The sequence below is a fragment of the Phyllobates terribilis genome, unplaced genomic scaffold (genome assembly GCF_046119375.1).
Source record: "Phyllobates terribilis strain yellow unplaced genomic scaffold, ASM4611937v1 Scaffold_8__6_contigs__length_399053987, whole genome shotgun sequence".
Lineage (NCBI taxonomy): Eukaryota > Metazoa > Chordata > Amphibia > Anura > Dendrobatidae > Phyllobates > Phyllobates terribilis.
In genome coordinates this window covers 41,347,783-41,361,345 of record NW_027362768.1, presented here as the reverse complement: position 1 = coordinate 41,361,345, position 13,563 = coordinate 41,347,783, and positions in this window count along the sequence as shown.

The window sequence follows — 13,563 nt, the reverse complement described above, 5'->3', positions numbered from 1 at the left end:
CTCCACCAGCTTTCAAATTCCTAATAATTTTTAACTGCATCTTGCCTGTAAAATAATTTTGGGCATATTAGCAGTGTGTGGTACTCATTCTATTAGGCCATCTATACTAAGCTCCACCAGCTTTCAAATTCCTAATAATTTTTAGCTGCATCTTGCCTGTAAAATAATTTTGGGCATATCAGCAGTGTGTGGTACTCATTCTATTAGGCCATCTATACTAAGCTCCACCAGCTTTCAAATTCCTAATAATTTTTAGCTGCATCTTGACTGGAAAATAATTTTGGGCCTGTAGCAGTGTGTGGTACTCATTCTATTAGGCCATCTATACCAAGCTCCACCAGCTTTGAAATTAATAATAATTTTTAGATGCATCTAGCCCGGAAAATAATTTTGGGCATAGTAGCAGTGTGTGGTACTCATTGTATTAGGCCATCTATACCAAGCTCGACAAGCTTTGAAATTAATAATAATTTTTTGCTGCATCTTGCCTGTAAAATACTTTTGGGCATATTAGCAGTGTGTGGTACTCATTCTATTAGGCCATATACACTAAGCTTCACCAGCTTTCAAATTCCTAATAATTTTTAGCTGCATCTTGCCTATAAAATAATTTTGGGCATATTAGCAGTCTGTGGTACTCATTCTAATAGGCCATCTATACTAAGCTCCAATTGCTTTCAAATTCCTAATAATTTTTAGCTGCATCTTGCCTGGAAAATAATTTTGGGCCTTTAGCAGTGTGTGGTACTCATTCTATTAGGCCATCTATACCAGGCTCCACCAGCTGTGAAACTAATAATATTTTTTTGCTGCATCTAGCCCGGAAAATAATTTTTGGCTTAGTAACAGTGTGTGGTACTCATTGTATTAGGCCATCTATACCAAGCTTCACCAGTTTGAATTTAATAATATTTTTTAGCTGCATCTAGCCCGGAAAATAATTTTGTGCTTAGTAGCAGTGAGTGGTACTCATTGTGTTAGGCCATCTATACCAAGTTACACCAGCTTTGAAATTAATAATAATTTTTAGCTGCATCATGCCTGTAAAATTATTTTGGGCATATTAGCAGTGTGTGGTACTCATTCTATTAGGCCATCTATACTAAACTCCACCAGCTTTCAAATTAATAATAATGTTTAGCTGCATCTTGCCTGGAAAATAATTTTGGGCATATCAGCAGTGTGTGGTACTCATTCTATTAGGCCATCTATACTAAGCTCCTCCAGCTTTCAAATTCCTAATAATTTTCAGCTGCATCTTGCCTGGAAAATAACTTTGGGCCTGTAGCAGTGTGTGGTACTCATTGTATTAGGCCATCTATACCAAGCTCCACCAGCTTTGAATGTAATAATAATTTTTAGCTGCATCTAGCCCAGAAAATAATTTTGGGCTTACTAGCAGTGTGTGGTACTCATTGTATTAGGCCATCTATACCAAGCTTGACCAGCTTTGAAATTAAAAATAATTTTTAGCTGCATCTTGCCTGGAAAATAATTTTGGGCATATGAGCAGTGTGTGGTACTCATTCTATTAGGCCATCTATACTAAGCTCCACCAGCTTTCAAATTCCTAATAATTTTTAGCTGCATCTTGCCTGGAAAATAATTTTGGGCCTGTAGCAGTGTGTGGTACTCATTCTATTATGCCATCTATACCAAGCTCCATCAGCTTTGAAACTAATAATAATTTTTAGCTGCATCTAGCCCGGAAAATAATTTTGGGCATAGTAGCAGTGTGTGGTACTCATTGTATTAGGCCATCCATACCAAGCTCGACCAGCTTTGAAATTAATAATAATTTTTAGCTGCATCTTGCCTGTAAAATAATTTTGGGCATATTAGCAGTGTGTGGTACTCATACTATTAGGCCATCTATACTAAGCTCCACCAGCTTTCAAATTCCTAATAATTTTTAGCTGCATCTTGCCTGTAAAATAATTTTGGGCATATTAGCAGTCTGTGGTACTCATTCTAATAGGCCATCTATACTAAGCTCCACCAGCTTTCAAATTCCTAATAATTTTTAGCTGCATCTTGCCTGGAAAATAATTTTGGTCCTTTAGCAGTGTGTGGTACTCATTCTATTACGCCATCTATACCAGGCTCCACCAGCTGTGAAACTAATAATATTTTTTTGCTGCATCTAGCCCGGAAAATAATTTTTGGCTTAGTAACAGTGTGTGGTACTCATTGTATTAGGCCATCTATACCAAGCTTCACCAGTTTGAATTTAATAATATTTTTTAGCTGCATCTAGCCCGGAAAATAATTTTGTGCTTAGTAGCAGTGAGTGGTACTCATTGTGTTAGGCCATCTATACCAAGTTCCACCAGCTTTGAAATTAATAATAATTTTTAGCTGCATCATGCCCGGAAAATAATTTTGGGCCTGTAGCAGAGTGTGGTACTCATTCTATTAGGCCATCTATATCAAGCTCCACCAGCTTTGAAATTAATAATAATTTTTAGCTGCATCATGCCTGTAAAATTATTTTGGGCATATTAGCAGTGTGTGGTACTCATTCTATTAGGCAATCTATACTAAGCTCCACCAGCTTTCAAATTAATAATAATGTTTAGCTGCATCTTGCCTGGAAAATAATTTTGGGCATATCAGCAGTGTGTGGTACTCATTCTATTAGGCCATCTATACTAAGCTCCTCCAGCTTTCAAATTCCTAATAATTTTCAGCTGCATCTTGCCTGGAAAATAACTTTGGGCCTGGAGCAGTGTGTGGTACTCATTGTATTAGGCCATCTATACCAAGCTCCACCAGCTTTGAATGTAATAATAATTTTTAGCTGCATCTAGCCCAAAAAATAATTTTGGGCTTACTAGCAGTGTGTGGTACTCATTGTATTAGGCCATCTATACTAAGCTCCACCAGCTTTCAAATTCCTAATAATTTTTAACTGCATCTTGCCTGTAAAATAATTTTGGGCATATTAGCAGTGTGTGGTACTCATTCTATTAGGCCATCTATACTAAGCTCCACCAGCTTTCAAATTCCTAATAATTTTTAGCTGCATCTTGACTGGAAAATAATTTTGGGCCTGTAGCAGTGTGTGGTACTCATTCTATTAGGCCATCTATACCAAGCTCCACCAGCTTTGAAATTAATAATAATTTTTAGATGCATCATGCCTGTAAAATTATTTTGGGCATATTAGCAGTGTGTGGTACTCATTCTATTAGGCCATATACACTAAGCTTCACCAGCTTTCAAATTACTAATAATTTTTAGCTGCATCTTGCCTATAAAATAATTTTGGGCATATTAGCAGTCTGTGGTACTCATTCTAATAGGCCATCTATACTAAGCTCCACCAGCTTTCAAATTCCTAATAATTTTTAGCTGCATCTTGCCTGGAAAATAATTTTGGGCCTTTAGCAGGGTGTGGTACTCATTCTATTAGGCTATCTATACCAGGCTCCACCAGCTGTGAAACTAATAATATTTTTTTGCTGCATCTAGCCCGGAAAATAATTTTTGGCTTAGTAACAGTGTGTGGTACTCATTGTATTAGGCCATCTATACCAAGCTTCACCAGTTTGAATTTAATAATATTTTTTAGCTGCATCTAGCCCGGAAAATAATTTTGTGCTTAGTAGCAGTGAGTGGTACTCATTGTGCTAGGCCATCTATACCAAGTTCCACCAGCTTTGAAATTAATAATAATTTTTAGCTGCATCTTGCCCAGAAAATAATTTTGGGCCTGTAGCAGTGTGTGGTACTCATTCTATTAGGCCATCTATATCAAGCACCACCAGCTTTGAAATTAATAATAATTTTTAGCTGCATCATGCCTGTAAAATTATTTTGGGCTTATTAGCAGTGTGTAGTACTTATTCTATTAGGCCATCTATACTAAGCTCCACCAGCTTTCAAATTAATAATAATGTTTAGCTGCATCTTGCCTGGAAAATAATTTTGGGCATATCAGCAGTGTGTGGTACTCATTCTATTAGGCCATCTATACTAAGCTCCTCCAGCTTTCAAATTCCTAATAATTTTCAGCTGCATCTTGCCTGGAAAATAATTTTGGGCCTGTACCAGTGTGTGGTACTCATTGTATTAGGCCATCTATACCAAGCTCCACCAGCTTTGAATGTAATAATAATTTTTAGCGGCATCTAGCCCAGAAAATAATTTTGTGCTTACTAGCAGTGTGTGGTACTCATTTTATTAGGCCATCTATACCAAGCTTGACCAGCTTTGAAATTAATAATAATTTTTAGCTGCATCTTGCCTGTAAAATAATTTTGGGCATAAGAGCAATGTGTGGTACTCATTCTATTAGGCCATCTATACTAAGCTCCACCAGCTTTCAAATTCCTAATAATTTTTAGCTGCATCTTGCCTGGAAAATAATTTTGGGCCTTTAGCAGCGTGTGGTACTCATTCTATTAGGCTATCTATACCAGGCTCCACCAGCTGTGAAACTAATAATATTTTTTTGCTGCATCTAGCCCGGAAAATAATTTTTGGCTTAGTAACAGTGTGTGGTACTCATTGTATTAGGCCATCTATACCAAGCTTCACCAGTTTGAATTTAATAATATTTTTTAGCTGCATCTAGCCCGGAAAATAATTTTGTGCTTAGTAGCAGTGAGTGGTACTCATTGTGTTAGGCCATCAATACCAAGTTCCACCAGCTTTGAAATTAATAATAATTTTTAGCTGCATCTTGCCCAGAAAATAATTTTGGGCCTGTAGCAGTGTGTGGTACTCATTCTATTAGGCCATCTATATCAAGCACCACCAGCTTTGAAATTAATAATAATTTTTAGCTGCATCATGCCTGTAAAATTATTTTGGGCATATTAGCAGTGTGTAGTACTCATTCTATTAGGCCATCTATACTAAGCTCCACCAGCTTTCAAATTAATAATAATGTTTAGGTGCATCTTGCCTGGAAAATAATTTTGGGCATATCAGCAGTGTGTGGTACTCATTCTATTAGGCCATCTATACTAAGCTCCTCCAGCTTTCAAATTCCTAATAATTTTCAGCTGCATCTTGCCTGGAAAATAATTTTGGGCCTGTACCAGTGTGTGGTACTCATTGTATTAGGCCATCTATACCAAGCTCCACCAGCTTTGAATGTAATAATAATTTTTAGCGGCATCTAGCCCAGAAAATAATTTTGTGCTTACTAGCAGTGTGTGGTACTCATTTTATTAGTCCATCTATACCAAGCTTGACCAGCTTTGAAATTAATAATAATTTTTAGCTGCATCTTGCCTGTAAAATAATTTTGGGCATAAGAGCAGTGTGTGGTACTCATTCTATTAGGCCATCTATACTAAGCTCCACCAGCTTTCAAATTCCTAATAATTTTTAGCTGCATCTTGCCTGGAAAATAATTTTGGGCCTGTAACAGTGTGTGGTACTCATTCTATTATGCCATCTATACCAAGCTCCACCAGCTTTGAAATTAATAATAATTTTTAGCTGCATCTAGCCCGGAAAATAATTTTGGGCATAGTAGCAGTGTGTGGTACTCATTGTATTAGGCCATCTATACCAAGCTCGACCAGCTTTGAAATTAATAATAATTTTTAGCTGCATCTTGCCTGTAAAATAATTTTGGGCATATTAGCAGTGTGTGGTACTCATTCTATTAGGCCATCTATACTAAGCTCCAACAGCTTTAAAATTCCTAATAATTTTTAGCTGCATCTTGCCTGTAAAATAATTTTGGGCATATTAGCAGTGTGTGGTACTTATTCTATTAGGCCATCTATACTAAGCTCCACTAGCTTTCAAATTCCTAATAATTTTTAGCTGCATCTTGCCTGGAAATTAATTTTGGGCTTAGGAGCAGTGTGTGGTACTCATTGTATTAGGCCATCTATACCAAGCTCCACCAGCTGTGAAATTAATCATAATTTTTAGCTGCATCTAGCCCGGAAAATAATTTTGGGCCTGTAGCAGTGTGTGGTACTCATTCTATTAGGCAATCTATGTCAAGCTCCACCAGCTTTGAAATTAATAATAGTTTTTAGCTGCATCTTGCCTGTAAAATAATTTTGGGCATACAGTATTAGCAGTGTGTGGTACTCATTCTATTAGACCATCTATACTAAGCTCCACCAGCTTTGAAATTACTAATAATTTTTAGCGGTATCTAGCCTGTAAAATAATTTTTGGCATATTAGCAGTGTGTGGTACTCCTTCTATTAGGCCATCTATACTAAGCTCCACCAGCTTTCAAATTCCTAATAATTTTTGTTATAACCTTGCTCTTAGGTTTTTCCTTTGCTGGTCACATGACCTTGTTGGCCTATTTAATCCTGCTCCGCCCTTCTGGCTTTGCTGGACTTCATTGTTTAACTACTTTCTAGCTAGCCTGTGCTCTGTATCTAACTCTGTTAGTTTGCTTGGTCTACGGACCTCTATGTTCTATATATTTTGTTTGTTCGTCTGTCTGCTACTATTTCTGTTAGGAGGTGTCCCATTTTCCTCCCAGTCCTTAGTACTTGTAGGGATTCCTTCCCCACATCTATAGGTCTCCGTACAGACTAGCTTAGAACTTTAGCAGGTCTGATCGCAGGATCAGGTCCCCTGTTACTTCGTAGGGATTAAGCTGAGTTCTATCGTAGGGACAGATCTCCTCTCTTTCCTTAGCTCTGGTAGCAGAACATAACAGTAAGTCCAGCCCAGCAAATGCTCTAAGGAAAGATTTTTTCTGTTCCATCATGGTGTCGGTTCTGGATTTGGCTAAACACCTGCAGGGACTCTCTTTGGAGGTGACTGAGCTCCGTCAACACGTGAGTAACTGTCCTGGAGCACATTTCTTTGAGCCTAAGGTACGTTTGCCGGATTTATTTTTTGGTGAACACCGAGAATTTTTTTCATTTAAAAATGCTTGCTTATTGTATTTTCGTTTGAGACCCAAGTCCTCTGGGGATGATTCCCAGTGCATAGGGTTTATAATGTCACTTTTGCGCAAAGAGCCTCAGGAGTTGGCCTTTTCTTTGCAACCTAGTGATACATGCTTCAGTTCAGTGGATAGTTTTTTTTCTGCCTTGGGACTATTATATGATGATCCTGACCGTGTCTCATCAGCTGAGACAGAGTTAAGACGTTTGAGACAGGGATCAGGTAATGTGGAAAAATATTGTACTCATTTCCGTCGATGGTCTACTCAAACAGGGTGGAACGATTCTGCTCTGAAAAGTCTATTTCTTGCTGGGCTCAGTGAAAGGGTTAAAGACCTGCTAATTGCTTATCCTACACCTGAAGATTTGCAACAGGCTATGCAATTAGCTATACGGGTGGATAGGAGACTGCGTGCAAGGGTTAATGAGAGCAAATCCTCTGCTATGTCAGTTTCTGGTTATGAGAATGTGTGTACTAACAGTGGTGAATCGATGGAGATTGGAGCGATGGCACCTCGCTCTCAAGAAAAAGATCGCAGATTTTCTGAAGGCTTGTGTTTCTATTGCGGAAAATCTGGTCATTTAATTAAAGACTGTGAGCTTCGTATCAAGAAAGAAAAAAAAATGGTCAGTCATGCCCGTATTGCCTGTTTAAATTCCAAGGGTGTATTTTTAGCTGCTTCCACGATTGCTCAGGAAAAATTAATGGAATTTCGGGTGTTTGTTGATTGTGGGTCTACTCTGAATGTTATTGATGGGGGATTCTTGGAAAGACTCAATTTAAAACCCGAACCTTTATCATCCCCCATTGCTGTGGTTTCTGTGGATGGTTCCCCTTTGAAGAATATTACTCTCAAGGTCTGTGAATTTCCTCTCACTATTAATGGTGTTCACCATGAGAAATTGGATTTGGTAGTGTTGAATAACTTGCCTTCTCCAGTAATATTGGGATTGCCCTGGTTAAAATTTCACAATCCTGTACTGGATTGGTCTACCAGTGAAATTAAATCCTGGAGCCATAAATGTTATGACAAGTGTTGTAACGGGCGTATTGCAGCTTTGGATAGGGGAGAATTGTCTGTTCCTATTCAGGATTTTTGGAGAGTTTTTTCTGAGAAGGAATCGCAGGTTTTGCCTCCCCATAGAGACTATGATTGTTCTATTGAATTTTTCCCTGGAGCGACTCTTCCTAAAAGTCGTTTATTTAACCTTACTATTCCTGAGAGAAAGGCTTTGGAGGAATACATGCAGACAAGCTTGGCCGCCGGTCACATTAGGCCCTCTAAGTCTCCTGTGGCGGTTGGATTTTTTTTTTGTAAAAAAAAAGGACGGCGGTTTACGTCCTTGTCTGGATTTTCGTGAGATTAACAAAATTACTGTACGCAATCCTTACCCACTGCCATTGATTCCTGATCTGTTTAACCAGTTAATGGGGGCCAAGTGGTTCTCTAAAATCGACCTTAAGGGGGCATACAATCTGTTGCGTATGAAGGAGGGTGACGAATGGAAGACTGCTTTTAACACTCCTGTGGGTCATTTTGAGAATCTGGTTATGCCTTTTGGTCTTACTAATGCTCCTGCATTTTTTCAGAATCTTATTAATGACATCCTTAGACCTTTGATCGGCAAAAATGTGGTTGTGTATTTGGATGACATTTTGATTTATTCGCCGGATCTGGAGTCTCATTGGCGGAGCGTACGTGAGGTATTACAGTTATTGATGGACAATTCGCTTTTTGCTAAGCTGGAGAAATGTGAGTTCGCTGTACAGAGAATTAGTTTTTTGGGCTACATTATCTCCAGCGAAGGTTTTGAGATGGACCTGGTTAAAGTTCAAGCTGTACAGGAATGGCCTAGGCCTATTGGTTTGAAATCGATACAGAGGTTTTTGGGTTTCGCCAATTATTACAGAAAATTCATAAAAAATTTTTCTAGTATTGTCAAACCTCTGACCGATCTCACCAGGAAAGGTGCTGATGCGGTTCAGTGGTCTTCTGAGGCCATTGAAGCTTTTGTGTATCTCAAGGAGAGGTTCACCTCTGCTCCCATCCTTATGCAGCCTGATGTGACTAAGCCGTTTTTGGTTGAGGTTGATGCTTCCTCTGTGGGGGTTGGCGCAGTATTGTCTCAGGATAACGGGGATGGATTACATCCCTGTGCCTTTTTTTTCAAAAAAAATTTCGGAGACTGAACTGAATTACGATATTGGTAATCGGGAATTATTGGCTATTAAACTCGCATTTCAACACTGGCGCCACTTCTTGGAAGGTGCGTTATTTCCCGTTCAGGTTCTTACGGATCATAAAAATCTGATATATCTTGATGCTGCCAAGCGCCTGAATGCCCGTCAGGCTAGGTGGGCACTGTTTTTCTCGCGGATTAATTTCTCCGTTACTTACATCCCTGGTACTAAGAATGTTAAGGCGGATGCCTTGTCTCGCAGTTTTTCTCCCATAGTCGGTGCTGAGAAAGAGGAGAACATTTTACAAGAAGGTGTTGTGATAGCTGCTTTGGACTCCGTTTTGGAAGATGAGATTCTTAAAGCACAGGAGAATGCCCCATCTAACACTCCTCATGGGAGGTTGTTTGTGCCTGGGACCTTTAGGAGAGATTTGTTTGTTGAGTGTCACGAATCTCGGTTGGCAGGTCATCCCGGAATCTCTGAGACCAAGAGACTGGTGGGTCGCAGTTTTTGGTGGCCTGGATGGCAGAAGGAAGTCATTAAGTGGGTGCACCAATGTACTATATGTGCTTGATCTAAGTCCTCACATACTCCTGCTGCGGGGTTGCTTTGTCCTTTGGAGGTTCCCAGTGCTCCTTGGACACATTTGGCTATGGACTTTATAACTGACCTTCCAACCTCTGAGGGTTTTACTGTCATCTGGGTGGTCGTGGACCGTTTTAGCAAGATGTGTCACTTGGTTCCCTTCGTCAAACTGCCCTGCTCTAAAACTCTCGCTAAGGCCTTTGTCAAGGAAATTGTCAGACTTCATGACGTTCCTACTGACATTGTTTCTGATAGAGGTCCTCAGTTCGTGGCTCGTTTTTGGCGTGCCTTTTGTGACAGGTTGGGAGTTCATTTGTCGTTCTCGTCAGGATATCATCCTGAATCTAATGGCCAGACAGAAAGGAAAAACCAGGATGTTGAGCAGTTCTTGCGTTGTTTTGTGGCAAACAATCAAGAGGGGTGGTCTGAGTTTCTGCCACTTGCTGAATTTTCTCTGAACAATCATACATCTTCTTCTGCTGGTTGTTCGCCTTTTTTTTGTTGTTCTGGGAGACATCCGTCGCTTGGGTCGTTCTCCAAGTTGGGATCTGCCGTGCCTGAGGAGGAGAATTTTTCCGGTGATTTGGAGAGAGTTTGGACGGATGTGCGTGGTAATCTTCAGGAGGCCAATAGAAAATCTAAAGACTACTTTGATAGGAAACGACAGGAGGTTATGTTCGCTGTTGGTGACATGGTTTGGTTGTCCTCTAGGAATCTGCGGTTGAGGATTACTTCGAAGAAATTGGGTCCCAAGTTTGTAGGGCCCTTTAAGGTGCTTCAGGTTGTCAACCAATCTCCTGTTAGGTTGGAGGTTCCTACCTCCTGGAGAATTAATCCGGTATTTCATGTCTCTCTGTTGAAAAAAGCTGTTTTATCGGATTGTGACGCCTCTGCCTCTGTTCCCCCGGTGGTGGAGGACGGGGAATATGAAATTTCTCGCATCCTTAACTCTAGACGGTATAGAGGGAGTTTGCAGTATCTTGTGGCCTGGAAAGGTTTCGGACCCGAGGATAACTCTTGGGTGAGGTCGGATGATGTTTCCGCATCCAGACTTATCAGAGCGTTTCACAGGAGATTTCCTGATAAGCCTGGTCCTAGGGGATCCGGAGGATCCTCTTAGAAGGGGGGGTACTGTTAGAACCTTGCTCTTAGGTTTTTTCCTTTGCTGGTCACATGACCTTGTTGGCCTATTTAATCCTGCTCCGCCCTTCTGGCTTTGCTGGACTTCATTGTTTAACTACTTTCTAGCTAGCCTGTGCTCTGTATCTAACTCTGTTAGTTTGCTTGGTCTACGGACCTCTATGTTCTATATATTTTGTTTGTTCGTCTGTCTGCTACTATTTCTGTTAGGAGGTGTCCCATTTTCCTCCCAGTCCTTAGTACTTTTAGGGATTCCTTCCCCACATCTATAGGTCTCCGTACAGACTAGCTTAGGACTTTAGCAGGTTTGATCGCAGGATCAGGTCCCCTGTTACTTCGTAGGGATTAAGCTGAGTTCTATCGTAGGGACAGATCTCCTCTCTTTCCTTAGCTCTGGTAGCAGAACATAACAATTTTTAGCTGCATCTTGCCTGGAAAATAATTTTGGGCCTGTAGCAGTGTGTGGTACTCATTCTATTAGTCCATCTATACTAAGCTCTACCAGCTTTCAAATTACTAATAATTTTTAGCTGCATCTTGCCTGTAAAATAATTTTGGGCATATCAGCAGTGTGTGGTACTCATTCTAATAGACCATCTATACTAAGCTCCACCAGCTTTCAAATTCCTAATAATTTTTAGCTGCATCTTGCCTGGAAAATAATTTTGGGCCTGTACCAGTGTGTGGTACTCATTGTATTAGGCCATGTATACCAAGCTCCACCAGCTGTGAAACTAATAATAATTTTTAGCTGCATCTAGCCCGGAAAATAATTTTGGCCTTAGTAGCCGTGTGTGGTACACATTGTTTAAGGCCATCTATACCAATCTACACCAGCTTTGAAATTAATAATAATTTTTAGCTGCATCTAGCCCGGAAAATAATTTTGGGCATAGTAGCAGTGTGTGGTTCTCATTGTATTAGGCCATCTAAACCAAGCTCCACCAGCTTTGAAATTACTAATAATTTTTAGCTGCATATTGCCTGTAAAATAATTTTGGACATATTAGCAGTGTGTGGTACTCATTCTATTAGGCCATCTATACTAAGCTCCACCAGCTTTGAAATTACTAATAATTTTTAGCTGCATCTTGCCTGGAAAATAATTTTGGGCATATGAGCAGTGTGTGGTACTCCTTCTATTAGGCCATCTATACTAAGCTCCACCAGCTTTCAAATTCCTAATAATTTTTAGCTGCATCTTGCCTGGAAAATAATTTTGGGCTTGTAGCAGTGTGTGGTAATCATTCTATTAGGCCATCTATACCAAGCTTCACCGGTTTGAATTTAATAATAATTTTTAGCTGCATCTAGCCCGGAAAATAATTTTGTGCTTAGTAGCAGTGAGTGGTACTCATTGTATTAGGCCATCTATACCAAGTTCCACCAGCTTTGAAATTAATAATAATTTTTAGCTGCATCTAGCCCGGAAAATAATTTTGGGCCTGTAGCAGTGTGTGGTACTCATTCTATTAGGCCATCTATATCAAGCTCCACCAGCTTTGAAATTAATAATAATTTTTAGCTGCATCATGCCTGTAAAATAATTTTGGGCCTGTAGCAGTGTGTGGTACTCATTCTATTAGGCCATCTATACTAAGCTCCACCAGCTTTCAAATTACTAATAATGTTTAGCTGCACCTTGCCTGGAAAATAATTTTGGGCATATCAGCAGTGTGTGGTACCCATTCTATTAGGCCATCTATACTAAGCTCCTCCAGCTTTCAAATTCCTAATAATTTTCAGCTGCATCTTGCCTGGAAAATAATTTTGCGCCTGTAGCAGTGTGTGGTACTCATTGTATTAGTCCATCTATACCAAGCTCGACCAGCTTTGAAATTAATAATAATTTTTAGCTGCATCTTGCCTGGAAAATAATTTTGGGCATATGAGCAGTGTGTGGTACTCATTCTATTATGCCATCTATACCAAGCTCCACCAGCTTTGAAATTAATAATAATTTTTAGCTGCATCTAGCCCGGAAAATAATTTTGGGCATAGTAGCAGTGTGTGGTACTCATTGTATTAGGCCATCTATACCAAGCTCAATCAGCTTTGAAATTAATAATAATTTTTAGCTGCATCTTGCCTGTAAAATAATTTTGGCATATTAGCAGTGTGTGGTACTCATTCTATTAGGCCATCTATACTAAGCTCCACCAGCTTTCAAATTCCTAATAATTTTTAGCTGCATCTTGCCTGTAAAATAATTTTGGGCACATTAGCAGTGTGTGGTACTCATTCTATTAGGCCATCTATACTAAGCTCCACCAGCTTTCAAATTCCTAATAATTTTTAGCTGCATCTTGCCTGGAAAATAATTTTGGGCTTAGTAGCTGTGTGTGGTACTCATTGTATTAGGCCATCTATACCAACCTCCACCAGCTTTGAATTTAATAATAATTTTTAGCTGCATCTAGCCCGGAAAATAATTTTGGGCTTAGTAGCAGTGTGTGGTACTCATTGTATTAGGCCATCTATACCAAGTTCCACCAGCTTTGAAATTAATCATAATTTTTAGCTGCATCTAGCCCGGAAAATAATTTTGGGCCTGTAGCAGTGTGTGGTACTCATTCTATTAGGCAATCTATGTCAAGCTCCACCAGCTTTGAAATTAATAATAGTTTTTAGCTGCATCTTGCCTGTAAAATAATTTTGGGCATACAGTATTAGCAGTGTGTGGTACTCATTCTATTAGACCATCTATACTAAGCTCCACCAGCTTTCAAATGACTAATAATTTTTAGCTGTATCTAGCCTGTAAAATAATTT